Here is a 20,403-nt window from a genome sequence, read left to right on the forward strand (position 1 = left end):
GAGACAAAATCCGACTTATGGACTACATTGCGTGACTTCTAGAAACAAAGTTTGAACTATTGAAACGAAATCATTTTAATGGTAGTAAAATTTATATTTTATAAGATGTATGACCGATGTGCACGACACGTGAGGGTAAACACATGTACGCTGCGCGATCCTGTTATCAATACAAACACGACATCGGCACTTTTGTTTGCATTCTGCTTCCGAAAGGTATTGACGTGCATCAAAATATTCCGCCAATAGGGTAGTATTCCGAATGAGCAATTTCCGGCAAAGTAGTAGATTTGATGACAGCCTTTCGATCCTAAGATAGATAGAAAACCCCGTCGATCGCTCCTTCGCGCTAACACTTTCACGCAGTGTACTCTTAAGTCGGGGTCCCACTGCCCATACTTCACACAAAATACAGTCTGCAGACACAAGTTAACTCAATAGTCGTGGTTCGAATGCCGCGTGGCAAGTTTCCTTCTTGAACTCACAGCCAGGCGGCATTCGAAGAATGGACCTCGTGGAGACCCGCGTTAGAATCTGCCTGCGGAGTGTCTTTTGTAGGATGTGTAAGCATTGTGACCCCGGCTTTACTGCCTTAGTCAGTTGAATCATTTAAAAACAAAACGACATTTCGAATACATATTGGACTTCTTTATTCGCCAGGTCGCTCGTTTTTAAAATTCCCCGCACGCGCGCAAAGAGTCGAACCTGTTTATCGAACTTCGAGAACCTGTTTGTCGAACCTGGTCGAACTAAAACCTACGCAGGTTTGCGACACGAGTCCTCAGTTCAGCGACCAAGAATTGAGTCAGCGTACATAGACGTCGTCGCCGCTTGCTGACCCCCGAGCCGCGTTGACGGCCCACGCGGCAGGAGGGAGCTGCTTTGCGTCACCGGTTCGGCGCATCATCGAGCTGAACGGGACGTGATGCGGCGCCTTGACGCAGCAGGTGTTGACGTTCGCGTCTTGTCGCCTGCCCAGCTGTGTGTGGGCGGCCTGTGAATCCATGTAATCCGTCGCATCTTTCAATGAAACACATCGAACGCCTTGAGCTGTCCAGACCCATAGCCTTCTCCGGGCTCACAAAATCTGGCAGTTCGCCCCCCTCGTTCTGAAAGCCAGCCGACCCTATACAAATGCCCATTTTGACACCTCTCCCCCTCTCCGCACCCCAAGTCATGGACATCCCAACCACCTCAGCTCCCTCCTCACCCCTCCCCCGAAAAAAATTCCTGCATACGTCACTGATACACGGTGAGTGAGTGATGTCATTGTTCAACGCATATATGCGCTCTGCGGCTGCTGACATTAAAATCACTACCAGAGCCTCACAGCACGTCTTATGTTTGTTGTCTGCTCCTGTATTTGCGGACGGACGCGGGCCAGTAGTTCGACTAAGGCGTCGTGGGGCACCCGAAGGAGCCTTCGATACTCGGCGGTGTCGCTTTCAAGATGCTCTTCGTGCAGCTGGTACTGTACATCACTTTTTGTTCTGCATCCAACCTTTCCCCCAGCACCTTCTTTTAGCAGGCAAAATGTCGTCCTCGTCGTCCGTTTGTAGCAGCACTGCCGCCATAAAGACATACCGCCGCGTTGTTGTCCAGAGTGCGACCGCTAAATTCGTCTGCTAACACTGATACCCCTCACGGTTGACGTACAACCGGGCTAAGTGGCGCAAGCTACCGCCCGATATAAAGGATGCAGCCGTTAGCATCCATCCGCGCTACTCCGCGCCGTCCGTGCGAGCGCTAGAGCTGCGGACGGAGTTTCGCGGGCGATTGACGTCACGACATCCGTCCGCGGAGTTCTTCGTTTTCAAGGCCAAGCTGCAGTATCGCGCTAGACACGACTGCGCCTGCGCTAGTTCCTGTCAAACAATGACACAGCACTCGTGTCCATTCTGCCCTCCGCGCCGGTAGATGATGAATAAAAATCACCACTGCGAGCTACTTAGTTGCGAGCAGTGTTGGCGGTAACGCGTTAAAAGCAACGGCGTCACCGGTAACGTTGGGACGTACTCGTTAGCTTTCTAAAACAGTAGCGGGTAACGTGCTTGCGTTACTTACTTGGAAAAGCGTGTAAGGTAGTTACGTTACTCGTTACAAAAACTTCCCAATACTTAAAAAAAAAGAATCTGTTTTTAGGCACCAAGGCGAACACACTTTATGTGTTATTTTTTCGCTTTTTGCGTTTTTTCTTTTGAACATTTAGATGAAACCGTTAAAAGATAACGTAATTATGTACTGCTTCTGAATGCACATAATTTCTTGCGATATGGCGCGTATGCATGCCAGTAACGTCAAAACAATACAGCGTGTCAATTCAGTTATAAAAAAAAGGTAACGCAAAAGTATTGTGCGTTACTTTTTAATGGTAACGATAATGCGTTCCTCGTATTTTGCAAGTACCGAGTAACGTATTTCGGTAGTTTATTATCGGTTACGCCTGCAACAATGGTTAGGAGGAATTGCCAAAGCAGCGGTTTACCGAAGGGGGTTCGAATGAGGGTTTGAGGAGAGGTGTCTGTGTGTGTGTGTGGGGGGGGGGGGGGATATTGGCTCTACTTTCATTTTTTTTTTTTAATTTGTCACCCAGAACAGAGAAAGAAAAAGATTAAGCAACGCAGAGGAAAGCGAACGTGAAACTCCAGTTGGCTTTGAGCTTGAGGAATGGTACTTCGCTTTTCTGAAATCCTTCACAAAACATCTTCCTTAAACAAAGCTCTTGGTTAATGCGTTCTTATCGAAACTATTAAAGAATGGTGTCTCTTAAAGCTTATTTTGATTGTTTGTTTTTTCCATGAACGATCGGATTCAAGTTTATACTATTGAAATCACCATGGAAAAACCTAAATGCCCTCAAAACGTTAAGTCTTCACTCATCTAATCGCGATCTTTCTTCTTAATCTTGTCCGCTTGCTATTCCGCCAGCTGAAATGGTAATATACTTCTCTTATTTTGGCACTCCCACGATGTATGGTGTAAATTATATTTTCTTCAGTTTTCTTTTTTTTTTCTTTTGAGCAGCGCGTGCACCGTTCAATACACGGATCAAGCCAGCGTTGGAAAACAAACGCGCAGCCGAAGACTAACTATGTGATAAAGTAGGCCATCGCTGCGGTGCGGAGACTTGCGTAACATATCCTGCAGGAAACGGTCAGAGGTTAAGATAGGAATTGTTTTGCAGGGTCCGCAGTCGCAGTGGCTGTCATGACGGCCAGTTTATCCAAAGCTGATTGATGTGCTTACAGATGGCCGAAAAAAGAAAAAAAAAATCGTGTAAAAGGTCGCGGAAGAGTTTTTTTTCTCTTCGCACCGATGCTTGAGGAAAAAATCGCCGCCGATGTTTGAAGGGAGAAAACAATGATATTGAAGCATGAAATGCGTTGTAACGAAACTCCGACGGTTCCAAAGCTTTGTTCGTTCGTGAAGTTCCCGCTAAACTTAGCTGGGGAATTGATGTCACGCCAACTAAATACCAACTCAGTTCCCCCGCTATGTCTAGAAGAAAGATTGATGTCACGTTACCTAACTTTACCGGACCTATACAACAATTGAGTTTTCCCGCTTAATGTGGTGCGAAAATTGACGTCACGTTACATGTAGTCATGTGACCAATGCTTATATATATATTATATATATATTATATATATATATATTTATATATATATATATATATATATATATTTATATTTATTCGTTTGACGGGACCCATACGATACTAGACTACGTTGTCTTCTCAACAGAAATAAAACGATCACTCCACGAACACGGCATTTCATTATAATACTTTCGAGATAGAAGTCGCTGGCAGTTTTTACATGTCACAAGGAAGGACAGTCGAACATATCGACGCTTTAAACTAGCACAGGTGTCTGCGGCGCTTGGCTGTAGACTACGTCGAAATCTGATACTACTGCTAGTCTTCTATGAACGGCTTAATTCCGCCGACTAAATTGAGACAACCTTTATCGTGGCTAACTGATGATCAACATTTCTGCTGAACAAAGATGGTCCCCCCCCCCCCCCCCCCCCCCCCCCAATACTCAGCGAATCACCGCTTCCATTCAAGCCTCTCGTCTTGGTCCCGGTCTTCCTCTTGCGAGGCATTCCGAAGACTGCGGCGCATCAAAGGAGCGCCTCGTTCTGCGACTCTTGAGGCATCAATTCCGTTTTGAGCTCGAAAATCGGAATCCTGGGTCCAAATTCTCTTTGAGAGGCGCTCCGAAATGTGTTCCTTCCTCTCAACGAATCAACTTATCACACTCCCGTGCGTGCGCATATGACATTCGTGTTGCGGATGATAATTCGTATCATCTGGTGCCGTCATTATGTTCGGAACGATACTGAGGTGTGCGGGCACAAACCGAGGGGAGCGGAGGAGACGAGCTTGCGAGGGGGACGTCAGAATACCGAGCTCTGTTTGGAATGAGTAGTGCCATAGCCTCCTCTCTACTCACGAAGCCTGGTAGTTCGACGTCGGAGCCATAGAGCGCCCGGTCGCAGAATTGGAGTGCGAGGATCTAGTAGCACAGAGCATCAAAGAGCCGGTTCTCCGGTAACGTCAGCGCACAACTTCTGCAGCGGTGACGACCTGAAACACACTTGTTCGCTCGGGAAAAGTGCTTTTCTACGTGTCGCCGCAGCGGGGCGCCAGCCACGTGGCTCTCGTGTCATCCGTTGTCTGCCGCTCCACATTTTCCATTTCGGTGGCCGCTTCTCGTGGCCATCTGCCAGGCTTTGTCAGTATATAGGAGGCTATGGTAGGGAGTATAGACGTAAAACTAGCTGCCTTTTTCTTCACCGCACTCGTCGAATGCGTTTTAGAACGCGCAACGCCTGCGTCCGGCGTTTGAATTTTCGCATTCGAACGCGTTCGACGAGTGCAGTGGAGAAAAAGGCAGCTAGCTTTAGGTCTACCCACTAAACATTCCAACCAGAGCTCGGCGTTCGGACGTCCCTACGCGCTATCCTCTCCTCATCTCCCTCATTTTCTGCCCGGGTACCCCAAGAAGCAGCTCAAGGGCGCATCCTTAGATCCGCTGCCAAGAAGCGGGAATATGCTAGGATTGCGTTCACGCGTCATGAATACTACATCGGACATTTCCCCGAGGCAAACGAAGGAGAAAAAAAAGTCTTACATTCTTCAGTTGTCCCTGACGAGGAACCGCAGCGGAATCTCCGAGCCATCCCAGCCAACCCGGCGCCGAGGACGCACCATGTGACTATATAGGCGCCCAGTGCGCCTCTCTCGCGCCACCCTCCCAAAGGTCCCGTGCCACTAACGCAGCATCTGATTGGCTCCGATGGCTCGTAGAGTCGTCTGCGGTGCGTCGAAAAGGGGAAACGGAGCGCATATAATCTTTCGGGTTGGTGCTCGTGCGCGTCAGAGGCGTCGAGGAAAAGGAGTTAACGTCGGTCCACTCGATCGATATTTCCTTTCGGCAATGCCTGCAGCTTGGGAGCGCGAGGTTACTGCGTGATTCAGTGCAGCAACACGCTTTGGTATGAATGGTACGCGCTCTTATTGGACCTCACCGTAGTGGCGCTACCCCAGCGGTTGCGTAGGCACGGAATAAGTAAGTATTAGTAAAAACGGGTAAATACTCACCCGAGAAGTTCAAGTTGCTTGGAAGGTTTTTTGTTTCAAGCTGAACGTGTTGAAGGGCTTTTATCGCCGACAAATACACGACGTGAAGTCACGACAGATTCATACGCCACGAGACACCGTAAGGAAAAGGGTCGCGTTTAGCAGATCCGGCTACCATTGGCGACACGTAAGACCTGCAAAGTTTAGCCGACTGTGTGCGTGTGACATCATCAACGTGACGGTTGTCATACGACACCTTGACGCCACGGCGTCACATGAAACTATGTCGATGTTACATTAACACTACGCAGCCGAAGAAAAACAAGACGGTGGAAATTCTGTATCCCGACTTCATCCGGAGCAAACTACACTACCAGTTTTGCTGGTGGAGTCAATTTAACGCTGCATCGCGCGTTGTGCAATCTGAAAAGGTGAGAACTCATATCAGACATGAGGTACTATGCGCACCATCTTGTTCGAGAACAATCGCATCTTCCAACACATGCTGCCGTCCTAAGGTCGTGCCGGGAACCGCCCATTGTAATGTCTTATAGAACGCCTATTGTCAAAAAATGTCAGCTCAAGGCGAGAGAAATGTAAAGAAATGTTTGAAAGCTTCATGTCGCCTCCTATAAGAGTCATCCTAGAGTGTTTATTTACGTCGTATGTGTTGCATAAGTCGTGCCCGCGTTGTGCTGGAAAAAATATGGGGAAGCGGAAGGCCTTCATTACCACCGAGTGTTGCGTCGTTTTTCTATCTGTACTGTTTGCTCAGGTAGTGACACTTTTACACACGATGTGTTACGTCCTGTTTTGTTCTAGAGAGTGTCTGCCTAGAAACAAAGGGTGCGAACACAAATGTCCCGCTACTCAAAGATGTGATTAGTGCTCTACAAGCTTCATGTGTTTTACGTACACACTTTGCCATATTCTGACGCTTGCTTTGACCACAAACATTCTATGTAAATGGCTGCAGAGATTTGTTATGAGTCATGTGCGCTAAAATTTAAGTCTGCTTTTGCTCGAGTCTTTACGCCACCTCTGAGCCGTTTAGATATCACGACAAAGCTAAATACTGTAGCACTACGCATTTAAAACATTTTCAATTTGGTTATTATCACACACCTTTTCGAATATGATCGCGTGAAAAAGTGAGTCACGGTCTTACAAGCCTATTATCACTACTGCCAAAGACTGGCCGTGGCGAGGATGGTGTGGCACATGAATTATCATACTAAGGATGACTAAATATCATCGTGTGCGCTTAAGGAAAAGCGTGAGCCTTCAAGGTTTACATAAACCACGAACGGGAATGTTGCTCCAAAAGTATCGAATTTTAAGTACACTGGCGCTTATCTTGGACAAAATTTGTCTTAGACCAAATATGTAGAATTTGTAACTGCCGAAGCAACTCGTATCTTACGATTGAGTGTTAATCTAATACAGTATTAGCAATATTTAATTTCCTTAACGTGAAGGAAGCGGTCTAGGCAATTGAAACTGCAATAATATCTTTATAATTAGGTCGGTTCACACAAAACCACGTATACATGGAACCTGCCATATTACATCTAGGAGATCCGCCCACCAGACAGAATGGGCGAGTATGACCGCGAGATTATACTAGACGGGGCGCTGCTCTCGCGCTACTGTCATCACCCGCACCATAGTGTGGATAGAAATTATAGTAAGTGCTTCACTTGCGCTGCAGAGTATCGCAACGTTCTCAAATGTTGGCCTCCAAGTATCGGTATCGTGCAACATAGCCGGCACTTTTAGCTAGGGGACAACAAGGGCACCCTTCATAGGTTCCTGTATACTCACAAAGCCTGGCAGTTCGACGACGAAGCCATAGAGCGCCCAGTCGCAGATTTGAAGCGCGAGTACCTAGTCGTACAGATCATCAAAGAGACATTTCTCGGAGAGCCTGGGTGTCAGCGCACAGCTTTTGCAGCGGTGAGGACCCGAAACACATGTGTTCGCTCGGGAGAGGTGTGTTTCGGCGTCTCGCCGCAACGGGGCGCCATTGATGTGGCTCCCCTCTCATTCGCTGTCGGCCTCGACCTTTTTCATTTCGGCGGCCGCTTCTCGTAGAGATCTGCCAGGCTTTGTCAGTATATAGGAGGCTATGGCACCACAATATGAGACGGCGTCTCACCGTACATGCGCCTGTAGCGGGCGAGCGGGTGCTGCGTCGTCTGTCGTCGTGGTCGTCTGCTTGTTCACGGTCGCTTTGCAAACTGCGCTTCAATTGCGTAAACAACGCAATCACAGATACCTGAGTGGCACACATGGTCTCCGAAGGTTCGAGAAGCTTCCTGCTCGTCATACTTCATAAGTATGATCTCCATTTCGCGAACGCAGAGAGGGAAAACGTGTTTCGCTTTAAGGCCGGCGCTCCGCAAGGGCGTTTCCCCACAAGCACTTTAGGCATAGTTGGCGCACGTAACCCTTTCTCCGCTAATGAGGAGTTAGCGGTAGAAGGAAAAGCTGGACGTCACTAGGGCTCCGCCATTTTGATACTATTACTACAAACTTGGCTGATACTCTTTCCCTCTTCGTGTGCGGAAGGTTATTACTTTTCTTAGCGTGTTTTGTTCTGCGACAACGATGGAAAAAGAACATTTAGGGGGAAACACTGCGTTACTGACCTGTTGCTCAGTGCACCACAATTAACCTAAATGTCGAATCCTTTAAACTTTTGTTGAAAGCAATAAACGAAACTCGAACTGGTTTCAATGTATCTGAGTTAAAAGCAGATCAACTGTACGTAAGATAGCAGTAGCACAACACTACCAAACTGTAACCTGTCTTCCAATTTAAAACGCGTTCTATTTCTCTTTTTAGGGAAGTGCTGCTGCGACCAGGAGGCAGGTGGGTAGGAAAGGGAGCCGCCAGCCGTACTTTAACGCGCAAAGAGCCGCATGTGGCTCGCGAGCCGCAGCTTGGCCACCCCCGGTATATAGCTTCGTCGTACTTAATGTTACACGCAGTACAGGGAGTTGGCACTGGTGACGTGCGCGAGGTGACGAAAGTCAAGGGGTTACGCGACTTCGTAACGGGTCGAGTGACTTTTAGGCTCGAACGTTTCGTACACGCTGCATGCGACTCGACGCTCGGGTGTTTTCGCGTTCCGCGCACGCGGCCGCCTCCTGCCCGAAGACTGCAGCGTCTCGCGGCGCGAGTCTCCAACGTGTGCCGGCTGCCGGTAACTGCTGCGCCAGCTGCGCCGCGGGGCTTTTTTCGGAAAGGGCGCCTGATGGATGTCGAGCAAGGCCGTCACCCGAATCCGCTTTGTCGAAAACGGTACGCTGGCGGAGCAGAGCGATGCATGCGCGCCAAACGCTAAGAATATTCCGGTGCCTCCGGTTACACAATGGATAGGTTGTCTTTTTTACCGGTGCGCTCAAGTTCTTAAATGCAACTTCTGAGCGAACCATCCGTATACCTTTACGTCCGTGGCTCGGTTTGTAACGAACAAAGCAGGCGACGAGCATCTGTTATACGCCCACTTCAGTTACGCAAACGGGGTATTATGCGACCGGTGAATGTAATATAATATTCTTGCTTTTGAACGACTCGTACTTTCACTAAGGCTTCAATAACTCTTATATCAATATATAGTGAAAAAAAAATACAAATTGGAGTCATGCTACAACAAAAATGTTTGGTTGGCCGCGCCAGGCGGTGTGCGGGAAGCAGACGGCTAGATTAGAAAGGTTTGTGAATCGGTTTCAATTGCAATAAATCAGAATGGCAAGTACATTTACTGAGGGTGTTACACGTTCATGTGTGCATGCAATGTTTATATAGATAGAGTAAAAAGTAACAATTAAACTGCATTAGCGCTGCAGAAATGTCGTCGGTTGGTCGCGTTATGCTCGTCTGCGGGAAGTTGACAGTTATAAAAACATATTATACCAATTGGTTATATGCGGTCAAATACTTCATGAAGGACGGCGATAAGTGTTCCTAAGTTTCCACTGCAGTTCCAAAGTAGTTTAGTAAAGAAATATTTACGCAGTGCAAGATGGTGGAAGACGCTATTGCATTTAAACAAAAATCTGGGCAGCGATTTCTGCAGCACTTGTTTTACATATTACACCCAGTAAATACTATCGAGAGTAAACGAAACCCGCGATGATCCTACTGTACGTCCGCAGACGTTATTACAATCGGATAGCGCCAACTCGATAAATGGGCCCCAGCGCCGTACGCCGAGCGTTTACAAACATGAACTGCTTGCATCCCAAGCGATCTCCGGACGCACCGTCTTTGCAAGCCTGTTGAGCTTGCTTATGTCACCAGTGTTAGGAAGCATAAATGCTACACGGACAACAAACTTGGAGATTCAACGAGAGCCTTCGGCTGTACAACATTACATCTTCGAGGAGGCAATATGGTTTACAGGAACACTCGAAACATTTTAACGTATGTCGTACTCCTTTGTTCTTCTGGAGTTCACCTGAAGAATTGGTGGTTAAACGTTTCATCTACATTTCAAGCAGCAGTTTTCAGGTGGCCTTTGTTCAATCTTTTTATAAACGGGAAGTTGCCTGGGATCTCAAAGACTGGAGCATCAACTGGTGGCGTTTGCCATAAAAAGTGTCTATACTTGGTCGAATTGACTGGACACGACGCAAAGGCAAGCACTGCAGTGCGCGGGTGGCTTTGATTATTTCAGGCTCGCTGAGCACTTTACCGTCGGGCAGGTTGGACATGCCGGTGTCCGCGTAGTGGAGAAGCGTGCAACGGAGCCCAAGCACTTGATCCCAAGAAGTCGAAAGAAAATTGTTGCCCTTACAGGGTTACGTCTATTTTTGGAGGTTGTGTACCGACGTTGGTGGACCAATGCTCTCACAATATGGGCCAAGTTTCGAAAGGTTAGCTTTATGCGCGAACCCTCCACTGGCCTTACTTACTCGTGTTGGTCCCATTCCATAACGTTGCAATGTCTTGTGTTGTGATGATGTCACGTGACATAAATGTTCTGGCTAAATTTAGCGAGGGAAATTGACGCCAAGTAAGACATTGACGCCACGTGATGCTGTGACGTCTCGCATGAAACCTTTAGCGGTACGCGACTATGTTATGCGAACCACGAGGTTCGCGTAACCATGAGAATAGCGAGGACGACGATGACGGAAAGGCACACCGGGTGACTGCGCCGCTACCTTCTATCCCTGGACGTCAATGAATGCATCGGACCTGGCAGCCGTCAACTCCGACCAGGCCACCGGCTAAAGCCGCTGCCTTCACCGAAGTGAGCAAACGCAGCATTAAACAGCCAGGGATTTACCATACTGAACGTTCGTCGAATAGCTCGCGGAAAGTCACCTTGACTCGCTGGCTGACTCGTATTAACCACCACCGAACCGCCAAGACCCGCACAGCGGTTTTTCTCACGTTCAGAAGAGTGTGTTCTCCTCACCTTCCATTTTATATATTATATCGTCTCATAATCACCCTCACAAAGGCTCCCGCCTTTCTCCGGTGTCGTGGCTCCCCCGAGTCATTAATGATTATTAATATTATTACTTCCTCGCTAAATTTAGCAGGGTAATTTGATGACACGTGACTTAATGTAGTGTGATGTGAGGTCACGTAATAACGTGACATCTTCATGTTACGTGAGCACGTCATATGACCTCAGGTCGCGTGACGCCGATTTCCTAACAGAAACCCATCAAGTGTGGTCGCACCTTTATGGCATTTGACCAAACGTCGAACCTTGACAATTAAATCGAATATTTATAAATGCAAATGGATAAATATTCCCGATGGGAGAAGGAAACCCGCATACTCACTCCCTTCGAAAGAAATCGAGGCAGATAGAGATTCAAATAAGAAACAAAGCTTTAAGAATATTGTTACAGTGTCACTATATATGGCAGCGTCACGTCATGACGGGCCACGTCAGTGGTATCAAAATGTTAATGTCACGTGACGTTATTGTGTCAGGTGAACGTCGTGCCGCTGATGACGGTCATCACGTCACACCTCGACGCCATTGTAGCTGCATGCCAGTCGCGGATGCGAAAACATACGAGCTGGTCCTAAAGATGATACGCATTAACAAGCAAAGCTAGACCACCGCCAAAACACAAAAAGTCGGGCAAACAAGGTATTTACGGTTGTAGGGGTCAAGGAACTCGATGCAAAACCGAGTGTGGCGAATAACCTCTAGGTTGAAAGAATAGTTCTTCATTTTTCTGTTCCCAAGAATGAAAGGGAGCAGTAACCTTACCGCGATTTTATGTTGCGTCGCATAAAAACAGATTTCTCGGGCATGAGAGATCCGCTTACAAAGTATTTTGTTTGCATTTTGTTGCTGGATAAACATCTACTAAGCGCTGAGTAGGAGATAAAAACGCTTCTACAAATTACGTGACGTTTCCTTAAATTGAATGCGACAGAAACAGCGGTGAAGCAGTTTATGTATGATCTTTATGAGCTCGGGTTTTCAGTCTTATTAAAAGGGACGCACAATTTCGCAAAGGTAGTCAATGCGGTCTTATGTACTGACTGCTCTCGAGGGAGCTCTCAGGTTTGGAGCGATGCGATGTTGCCTAATGAAGCCGGTTTATCTAGCGCGCACCTGAATATCTGAACTAGTTTGCGCAAAAATCAATAAATAAAAACTTTGACTAAACTGTACTTTATAGAACAATGTTGCAGATGTTATTTTATACCCCCGCGATTTATGGTCTTTACTAAAAAAGAGTGGAGACTAAAGGCCCGTCTACACAGTACGTTTACTTGCTTGCAGGAGGTTACGGCGTATAATGACGTTGAGAGTCCTTAGGACATCTGTCCTTCGAATGAAGCCTGGTAACCGCGCAGTTCAAGTATTAGCTCTGAACGTGCGACTTACGAAGCACGGATGTGCGGTGATTCATAACGTAAGAAAACGGAACCAAACGATTCTGTGTGAATGGGCGTTACGGCTTGGACGAATTTTATATAAACCACGTTTAGCGTAATTCACTACTTCAACGCCATGCCTTGCGCGCAAATGTAGGTATAGAGCATGTTATCGCATTAATCAATGATACAATATTCGATGTCATTGTTTTACGTTCGCAGAACTCTCCTTAGAGAGAGTTTTGAACAAGTATATTCTCACGGCAGGCCTTTATGAGCTAAAGATGAAATGTCTAATTGAACGCTTGTTGGAGCCGGTGCACATATGATGCATACCGCTCGTTTTTGAATACATACAAGCATGGAGGCACGCCCAATCACATAAATAGGACAAAAGTTATAAAAGATACCTAACATACCTGATGAGAATAGACAGACATGCGAGTGAATAATACAACATATTGCTATTTTTTGTATTTGCGTTGCCAAGGATATTCTTAACGCCGCCTTAGAATGGGTATTTTCTCGCGTTATGAGCTCTATAAACAGAATAATAAATGTGAACACGCGTGAGAGGCTATGTTCCAAACCTATGTTACTTTCACTTGAAAACATGCAAGAGTAAGCACCTATATCAATACATAAAGAGTTCAAAGTTGCTGAAATAAATATATAACATAGATGATGATGACAGAAATATGTGTGGCTGTCTAACACTGAGAGATAAACAGCAGCCGCAATAGTGTAGATAAAGACGTATTCGTTTATGCGTACGCAAATAACGTAAATGTTTAAACGGAACTAACCTTGTTTCTGGAATACTGGCATTAAAAGGTAGCAGGCTAGTGAAAGTAAATAATATAAGCAATGCTACTCTAGAGGAATTTTGTATGCGTATCTGATGCTTTGTGTGCACCCCCTGTGATGCCATTCAATGCTTTCATAGCTAGATACTATTATTTCGCTTCAACACTGATGTGTAGCTCTAAAACGATGAAGGGGGGGGGGGGGGGGGGGCGGGGGGGAGGGGAGAGGGGGCGGGGAGGGCTGAGGACCAGTCAAGATGTTTGAGCAGATTTTTTATTCAGTTCCCACAATGCTTATTCATGGTGAAAAAAGATTGTGATATTTTTAGTCTAAAACAAATTATGCTGAACATTCCATCTTTGGCGGATATTTTTTGTACGTAAACTATGATATTCAATAAAACTTTGATTTTTCTATGTATTCCCTTGAACATGTTATTTTTCTCCGTCCGCCGCTAGAAAAATCTGGCTGAGTATTTTTTTAAATCTTCTTAAAGAGAAGGTTTGGCATGTAGATAAATGCAACACTGACGTTGTCTACGTGATAACAAACACAACGGGATACCCGTAACATCCGATAGCAATGAGAGTTAAGAAATAAGTACATGACAGAACGAAAACGAAGAAACAGGTATTAAAACATAAAGAATAGGGGGCAACAACCTATTTAAGAAATTACAGGATACACCTTATATCTTTTTAGCAACGCCTATAACCTCCTTAAGTGATTGGATTCTGCAAAAATTATTCATTCTGCTGTCTCCAAACATAACAAAGTGCAGTAACGAGTGATTTCTTTTTTTTTTTGTGGCGACATTAAAAATACAAGACCAAAAATATATGTCATGCAAGCGGGCGTAACCGCGCGTTGCATTATGAAAAAACGTCCCGACTAAATATAGCGGGACAAATTTTGCTAAATTTCCCCACGAACTTTAGCGCGGAAATTTTCCCGCTACATTTTCTTTTAGCGGGAAAAGTTCCTTGGTAAATTTAGCGGGAAAGTTTTTCGCGAAATCAAGCGGAACAATTTCCCTGTTAAATCTAGCGGAAAAACTTGCCCGCTAAGTTTAATGAGAAAATTTCCATGCTATATTCAGCAGAAAACTTCCCCCGCTACATTTAACGTAAAAATTTCCCCACTAAATTTAGTGAAAAAATATCCCCTCTAAATTTAGCGGAAAAAAATTCCACGCTAAATTTAGAGGAAAATTTTCCCCACTAAATTTAGCGGAAACACTTTTCTCGCTAATTTTAGCGGGAAACTTTCGCCGCCAAATTTAGCGAAAAAACTTTCCTGCTAAATTTAGCGGGAAAGTCTCTCGCTATGTTTAGTGGAAACATTTTCAGGGCAGGAGGGGGAGGGGAAGGAGAGTATGCCCCTCCTCCCATCCGTACCCTCCCCTTCTTTTCTCTTGCTCCCTTTCCATCTAGAAGAAACTTTTCGCTAAATTTAGCAGAGAATTTTCTGTTAAATCTAGCGGAAAACATTTTCCCGCTAGATTTAGCGGAGAAATCCCCGCTAAACCTGCATTTTATGGGAGCAAGAATTTTGAAATACGCGTTTTTCTATGGGTGCAAGCTAAAAAAAGCAAATCAAGCAAAAACGCACAGCGGGTTTCACCGGATTCTGCGTCTTTTTCAAAAGATCAAGATACCACCTGTCAGATCAGACTGACAAACGCACCCAATATGTTACACAATTGATTCTGCTATTTCTGGTTCGGTACAGCTGTTGGAGTGAAGCGAAGCAGCCTGCCGGGAAAACCGTGTATCTAACAAAGAACTCGAGGGAGGTGACCTTTCGCTTGCTCTTCCGATGAGTGAGCAGGTGAGCAAAAATAGTACTTAAAAAAAAAGCCACTGTCTCGCTCTCTATAGCAGGCGTGTGTATTTCACATAATCGAGTATTTGGGCTGCACTAAATGTTAGCTGAACAAAGGCGTGAAAGGCGTGAACAAAGGCGTGAGGTAAATGGAAATAGTTATGTCATATTTTTTCCTACACATTTACGAAGACAGTTACCTGTGTTCCACTCATGAAATAATGTTCTAAAAGAACACCTTGAGGTATCTTACATCTTTTATCACGCGTAACCAAAGCAAGGTGTGTATCATAATCAATTGCCTTTTATACGCGAAGAAAAGAACTCGGAGAAAATGGGCCATACCGATACAACGGAAATTACATTAAACTTTTTGTTGGTGGAAATGCTGTGTTTCTGCCTTTAGGATTCTCTAGTTTTAGTGAATATTTAGGTTTTCTTGGTATTAAGATGCCCCTTTTATAATACCTGGTAGATATGAGTGAATGTCTATCTACCAACGGACGTTACGTCCCATGCAATAACCTTTGAATCGGATTAAAAAAAAAAAACATTAAGGTATACTGTTGGGGATCTCAACCAGATTGATAAAATCATATTGTACAATGGAACCGAATATAACCCGGCAAGGAAAGCAATACACAAATGAGCCAATCAATTTCTTCAAAACGAATCGAATAATCGAAGGACATATCCGATGTTAATCTGGACAGCTGAATTTTCAAACGATACACAAATATCTAATTGTGGACAAGGGCACAGCTGAACTGCTAGCACCGTGACTGCTAGACAGCGATGTCCTCGTCATTTGATTACTTGTAATAAGTAGCGAACAAGTCTGGACTGAGCAATGTTACCTATATACCTATATGTAACGCAGCCGAGGGTCATGCACTACATCAAAAATACACACGCTAACCATAAGTGCGCTTTTTTAAATTTAAGGACGTTATGGTTTTTTTTTGTATCTTAAATGGTTCATGTTTATTCTCCGTGCCATTGTTTTTAATGGTTTGAAGGGTTGCCGTTTTTCCACCCTTATAAGACCTTATCACTGATCTCTATGACAATTGCTGGATCGCGTTTGACCGCTCCGCGAATGCGGCCACTGGCGGCCATCTTTTTGGTAGAGTTATATTACCTCTAGCCAAGGTACAGCTGCTGCAGCCACTATCATCCATCCATGACATACAGCGTTGTGGTAGTTGTGGTGGCAGGCTGCCATCAATAATAGCGCGGGTAATATTTCGTGCTTGATTGAAATTGCTTGAAGAAACATATTCTTGAAACCCTTCGTGAACGGTAGCCCGATCTTTGAGAACCCGGTGAAAGTTTCACTAAATCGCAGCACCGGGGAAAAGCAGCACAGCACGCATCGAAAGAAGCATCGAAAGCAGACGCCGGTACGGAGTCTGCTTTCGATGCGAGCTGCGCTTCTTTCCCCCGGTGCTGCGCGTCCGTAAAACTTTCGCCGGGTCCTCAAAGATGAGGCTACCGTTCGCGCCAGGTTTGAAGAATCGTCTTCGTCGAAAAACTTCAATCAAGCACGAAATATCACCTACGGTACAGTGTACTAGATTCACGGCTATTTTTTTTTTTTACTTTATGGCAGGCTGCCGCCATTGCGCTGTCCGTCATATTACTATGACGGCTAGAGATAATATAACTCTACCAAAAAGATGGCCGACCGTGGCCGCATTCCCGTCCTTAGGCGGAGCGGGTCAAACGCGATCCAGCAAATAGACATAGAGATCAGTGGAGTTTATAGGGAACAATAATGAGGGAAAAAATGCTAATATGAGAACATATAAAGTTCAAAGAAATCCCACACCAAGGGAACTTAAAATAGTAAGCGCCCAGGAACAAGACCCAAAAGAAACTATTTTTTTTTCTTAACTACGACCAATTTTAGATGGGGCTTGTAGTGTTTAGGATCCGGACACCAAAATTGTTAACTTGAAATTAATTTTCTAATTCATTTTAATGTCTGCGATAGTCCTTTGCCAATACCAAGATATATGGAGAGGAAGCATCCGCAGCATAGACGCACATCTTTACGTCTAATATTTTAGCATAGACGGTAATACCGCTCTTGACAAATCTGAATACATCTTGGCACCCGACTTCATATCTCGCAAAGTAAATAACAATAAACACATTCACCAATTTTCTACTGGACATTATGCGCTGAAGCACTGTACTTTCAACAGACAGTTCACGACTGGAGTATGTTGCCCGATGTATTACCAGCAGAACCGCCTTCGTTTGCTCGCTCAAGGAAAGAATATTCTCGTGAAGTTGGCATTAATATGTTGTTTAGTTATGGCTTCCCCTTTTTGTATTGTACTTTCTATACCACCTTTGCATTATAGGTAGGGCTCCGTGTTTTCGTATAAAATCGAAAAACTCCAAAAAACACCCGCCGGTAAAATTTTTTAAATTTATCCGATAAACTACGAATTGTTATATGCCCATGCCATCCCCCCCCCCCCCCCCCCCCCACCAACAGCAAAAAAAAAAAAAGTATTCTTTTTTGTTTTTACATTTTGAGCCGCGTAGGATCAATGGTCCTGGGAAATTGATATCAAAATTATCTTGCAACCCTCGGACCGTTGTCAAAAGGGGTCTTACCGTAAGACCCCCTTTTGACAACGCTTGTCTCGTCAAGGTTGATTCAGGAAAACAGGTCATCGTACCATTCGTGACACGACAAAAGCCCCTCTTTTGGTTTCCAGTTTGGGCCATGGGATTTGGGATTTAGAGAAAGGAGAGGGTATGTTCCTGGGGTTAACAGGGAAAGCTATGGACCATAGAGATTGTATAAAATTGGAAAGATGCGCAGTTGAAACTTCTCAATCACATCCTTAACCACACCACATCGCGCGGCCGCGGGATAGATTGATGGGATGACTACGAGCTTCCTTGCGGCTACCTCCGGCAGTTTATTGATTTGAAGGTATCGACGTTTATCGAACCACACTTGTGTGGGAGTTTTGTCGTGGGACAAATTAGTATTGCCAATGACACCAGCGCCAAATTCAACTGAAGAAATCTTAATTGATACGAGCGCGTTTTATTTTTTATTTGGCATACGTTTGCATCCGGTTAATATTTATTATTTTTAATAAGAAACACTGCGAAATTAATCTCCGAATTTCGGAGAATTGGGGATTTACGAGAAATAAACTCCGATAAACACCAAATTTCTGCTAAAAAATAAACTCCGAAAAACACCCTCCGAATTTTGCGAAAAATAAACTCCGAAAACACGGAGCCCTAACTATAGGCTATCCTTATATAATGCCTACCAGGCGATGTATCGAGTTTAAGCACGCATATTATACATTTTCGAATAGCCTAAATGCTACGCGCTGCGGACTACCCACAGCTGCGGACTATGCAAGGATTTTGCTTTTCTATATCGGTCCCAATGACGACACGTGACGGAGTTCGCGAGTAAGTTAATAGTGATTTTTCATATACAAGTTTATTTGCGAGCTAAGGATGGATGACTGGTAATGGCTATGGCTTTTGTAACGGGCGGCAGCTTGCGCCACCAAGCCTAACATTTTGTCATCCCTTCTTGTTTAAAATTTGTATGAATTTTGTTCTAACACAACCCCCCCCCCCCCTTCTTAGAGCTTTTCCATTGCTTATTTATAAAGTGAGCATCTGTCAAGGTTTGCTTTGTATGAAAATGTTTTGCGGACTAGGCAGCAGGAACGAAGTTTGCACCGGGTAAGGACTTTATGCACTGTTTGGGGACTATTTTCTTTTCCCGCAGAAATATATGCCCCTGGTGACGTATGCGCCTGGTGCGAGTTTTAGTCCCGAAAATACAATTGACATACGGCAACTAAATGCAGAAATAAATCACGCCAAACGAACAATAGTGAAGAAAGGAGTTGGGAATTATGGTTCTACTCAATGAACGGTTCAGTAACTCCATTGCGAGACGCTACATATTGTCTGGTTCCGAAGACGGAAACAAAGCAATAAACGCAGGTTCCTTACCGGTTGTAGTGTCGGTCGTTCAAATCCTACAAGAATCGCTTCCTACATTCCAACAGACGCGTGGGCGGAGCAGTCCAGATAAATCCCTGCAGTGGCCCGATGAACCGTCTGCGAAGCAGCTTGCGTATCCGCCAGCGGCGCTTGACATCAGCCGCCCGCTCTCTCCACGAAGGAAACCACCGTTAAGCGCGTTGGAAGCAGCGTTCGATTGTTTCAGCGTCGGGAACTCGCAAACGTGACGACAATCCGACTAATCAAGCGGTGGAAATGGATCAACGCGTGCGCGAGAGGTGCGAACGTCACTGCACAAACAACATGGCGTCGCCCGCCGGTTGTCGTCGTCTGCAAGAGCTCGCTGTCGTCTGCTAGTACGGAGCGCACGCCCGTTCGCGCAGGCTGCTCGTCCTTTCTCTCTCTCACCCTCTCTCCTTTCCTTTTCTTTATCTCTTTCTTTCTCTCCAGCTTTCGATTTCACTTTCCCTCGCCCACTTTCTTCGATCGCAACCCAGGTTTGAGCCTTGCCGCCGTAGACGTAGTACAGCCGTCGACCCGCTGGGTTCTTCCCAACTCTGAAGTCGTGCACTTTGTTTTTATTTTTATTTTTCGATGCGTCAGTTCATCCGTCTATCTGTATGTAGTATGTCCATCAATTTTGGAAAACGGGTGCGCCTGGATTGCTTTCTTGCCATTTTGTTTATTTTTCTTTATATCTTGAGGTTGTGGGCAAAAATTTGCGGCGCTGGTGTTGTGAAAAATTGCTCGCCACGGAACACGAATTGCTTTATGGGCCTCTGCTTGCAACCGTGTTTCTTATGGTTCGTTACGTATTGATTATATCTTTTGTCAGGGAAGCTTGTGGTAATATATGGGTAAAGGCGGGCGTTTGCGAAAATCCTGATACATGGCACGCGATCCTCAAATTGATGCTTAAAAAAAAAAAGAAGAAAAAACACATATTTAAAAGAAACTGACTTATAAGAAGAAATTGACTTATAAACGTCGACTTATAGCCTGAACCGCTAATTTGCTTCTTTGCTAAAGTAGTAAAGCCAGCTAGCTCGCGAAGCGCTCTTCGTAAAATTACAAAACATGTCAAACGATACTCAATTTCTCAGTTTATGCCATAGTTCGAAAGCGAAATTTAGAGTGGGCTATATGACTAGATTCAGTTTTGCAAATATTTGATTGAAATACATTTAAAGTAATCGCAGTTCTGTAACCACCTTTCACTTAATAAACTAGAGTTTTCGATGCGTCAGGTTTTCTTTTTTGGTTTAATTCTGAGCGAGCAAGGTTTACTTCTTAGC

General features: G+C 45.2%; 1 protein-coding gene across 5 annotated transcripts in view; it reads right to left on the bottom strand.

The window, feature by feature from the left end:
- LOC120836175 (synaptotagmin-1) overlaps positions 1-20,403 on the bottom strand; it is a 223,001-nt gene that overhangs the window by 148,728 nt on the left and 53,870 nt on the right. For 3 of the 5 annotated variants that reach the window (XM_042293182.1, XM_042293181.1, XM_040211251.3), the window contains exon 1: positions 19,097-19,518. The exons of the other annotated variants lie outside the window; for them this stretch is intronic. The gene's annotated coding sequence lies outside the window, so the exon portion shown is untranslated. Of the gene's footprint in view, positions 1-19,096; positions 19,519-20,403 lie in introns of those variants that run through there. 5 annotated transcript variants of the gene reach the window in all.

This window comes from Ixodes scapularis, unplaced genomic scaffold (genome assembly GCF_016920785.2).
Source record: "Ixodes scapularis isolate PalLabHiFi unplaced genomic scaffold, ASM1692078v2 PGA_scaffold4__175_contigs__length_147842914, whole genome shotgun sequence".
Lineage (NCBI taxonomy): Eukaryota > Metazoa > Arthropoda > Arachnida > Ixodida > Ixodidae > Ixodes > Ixodes scapularis.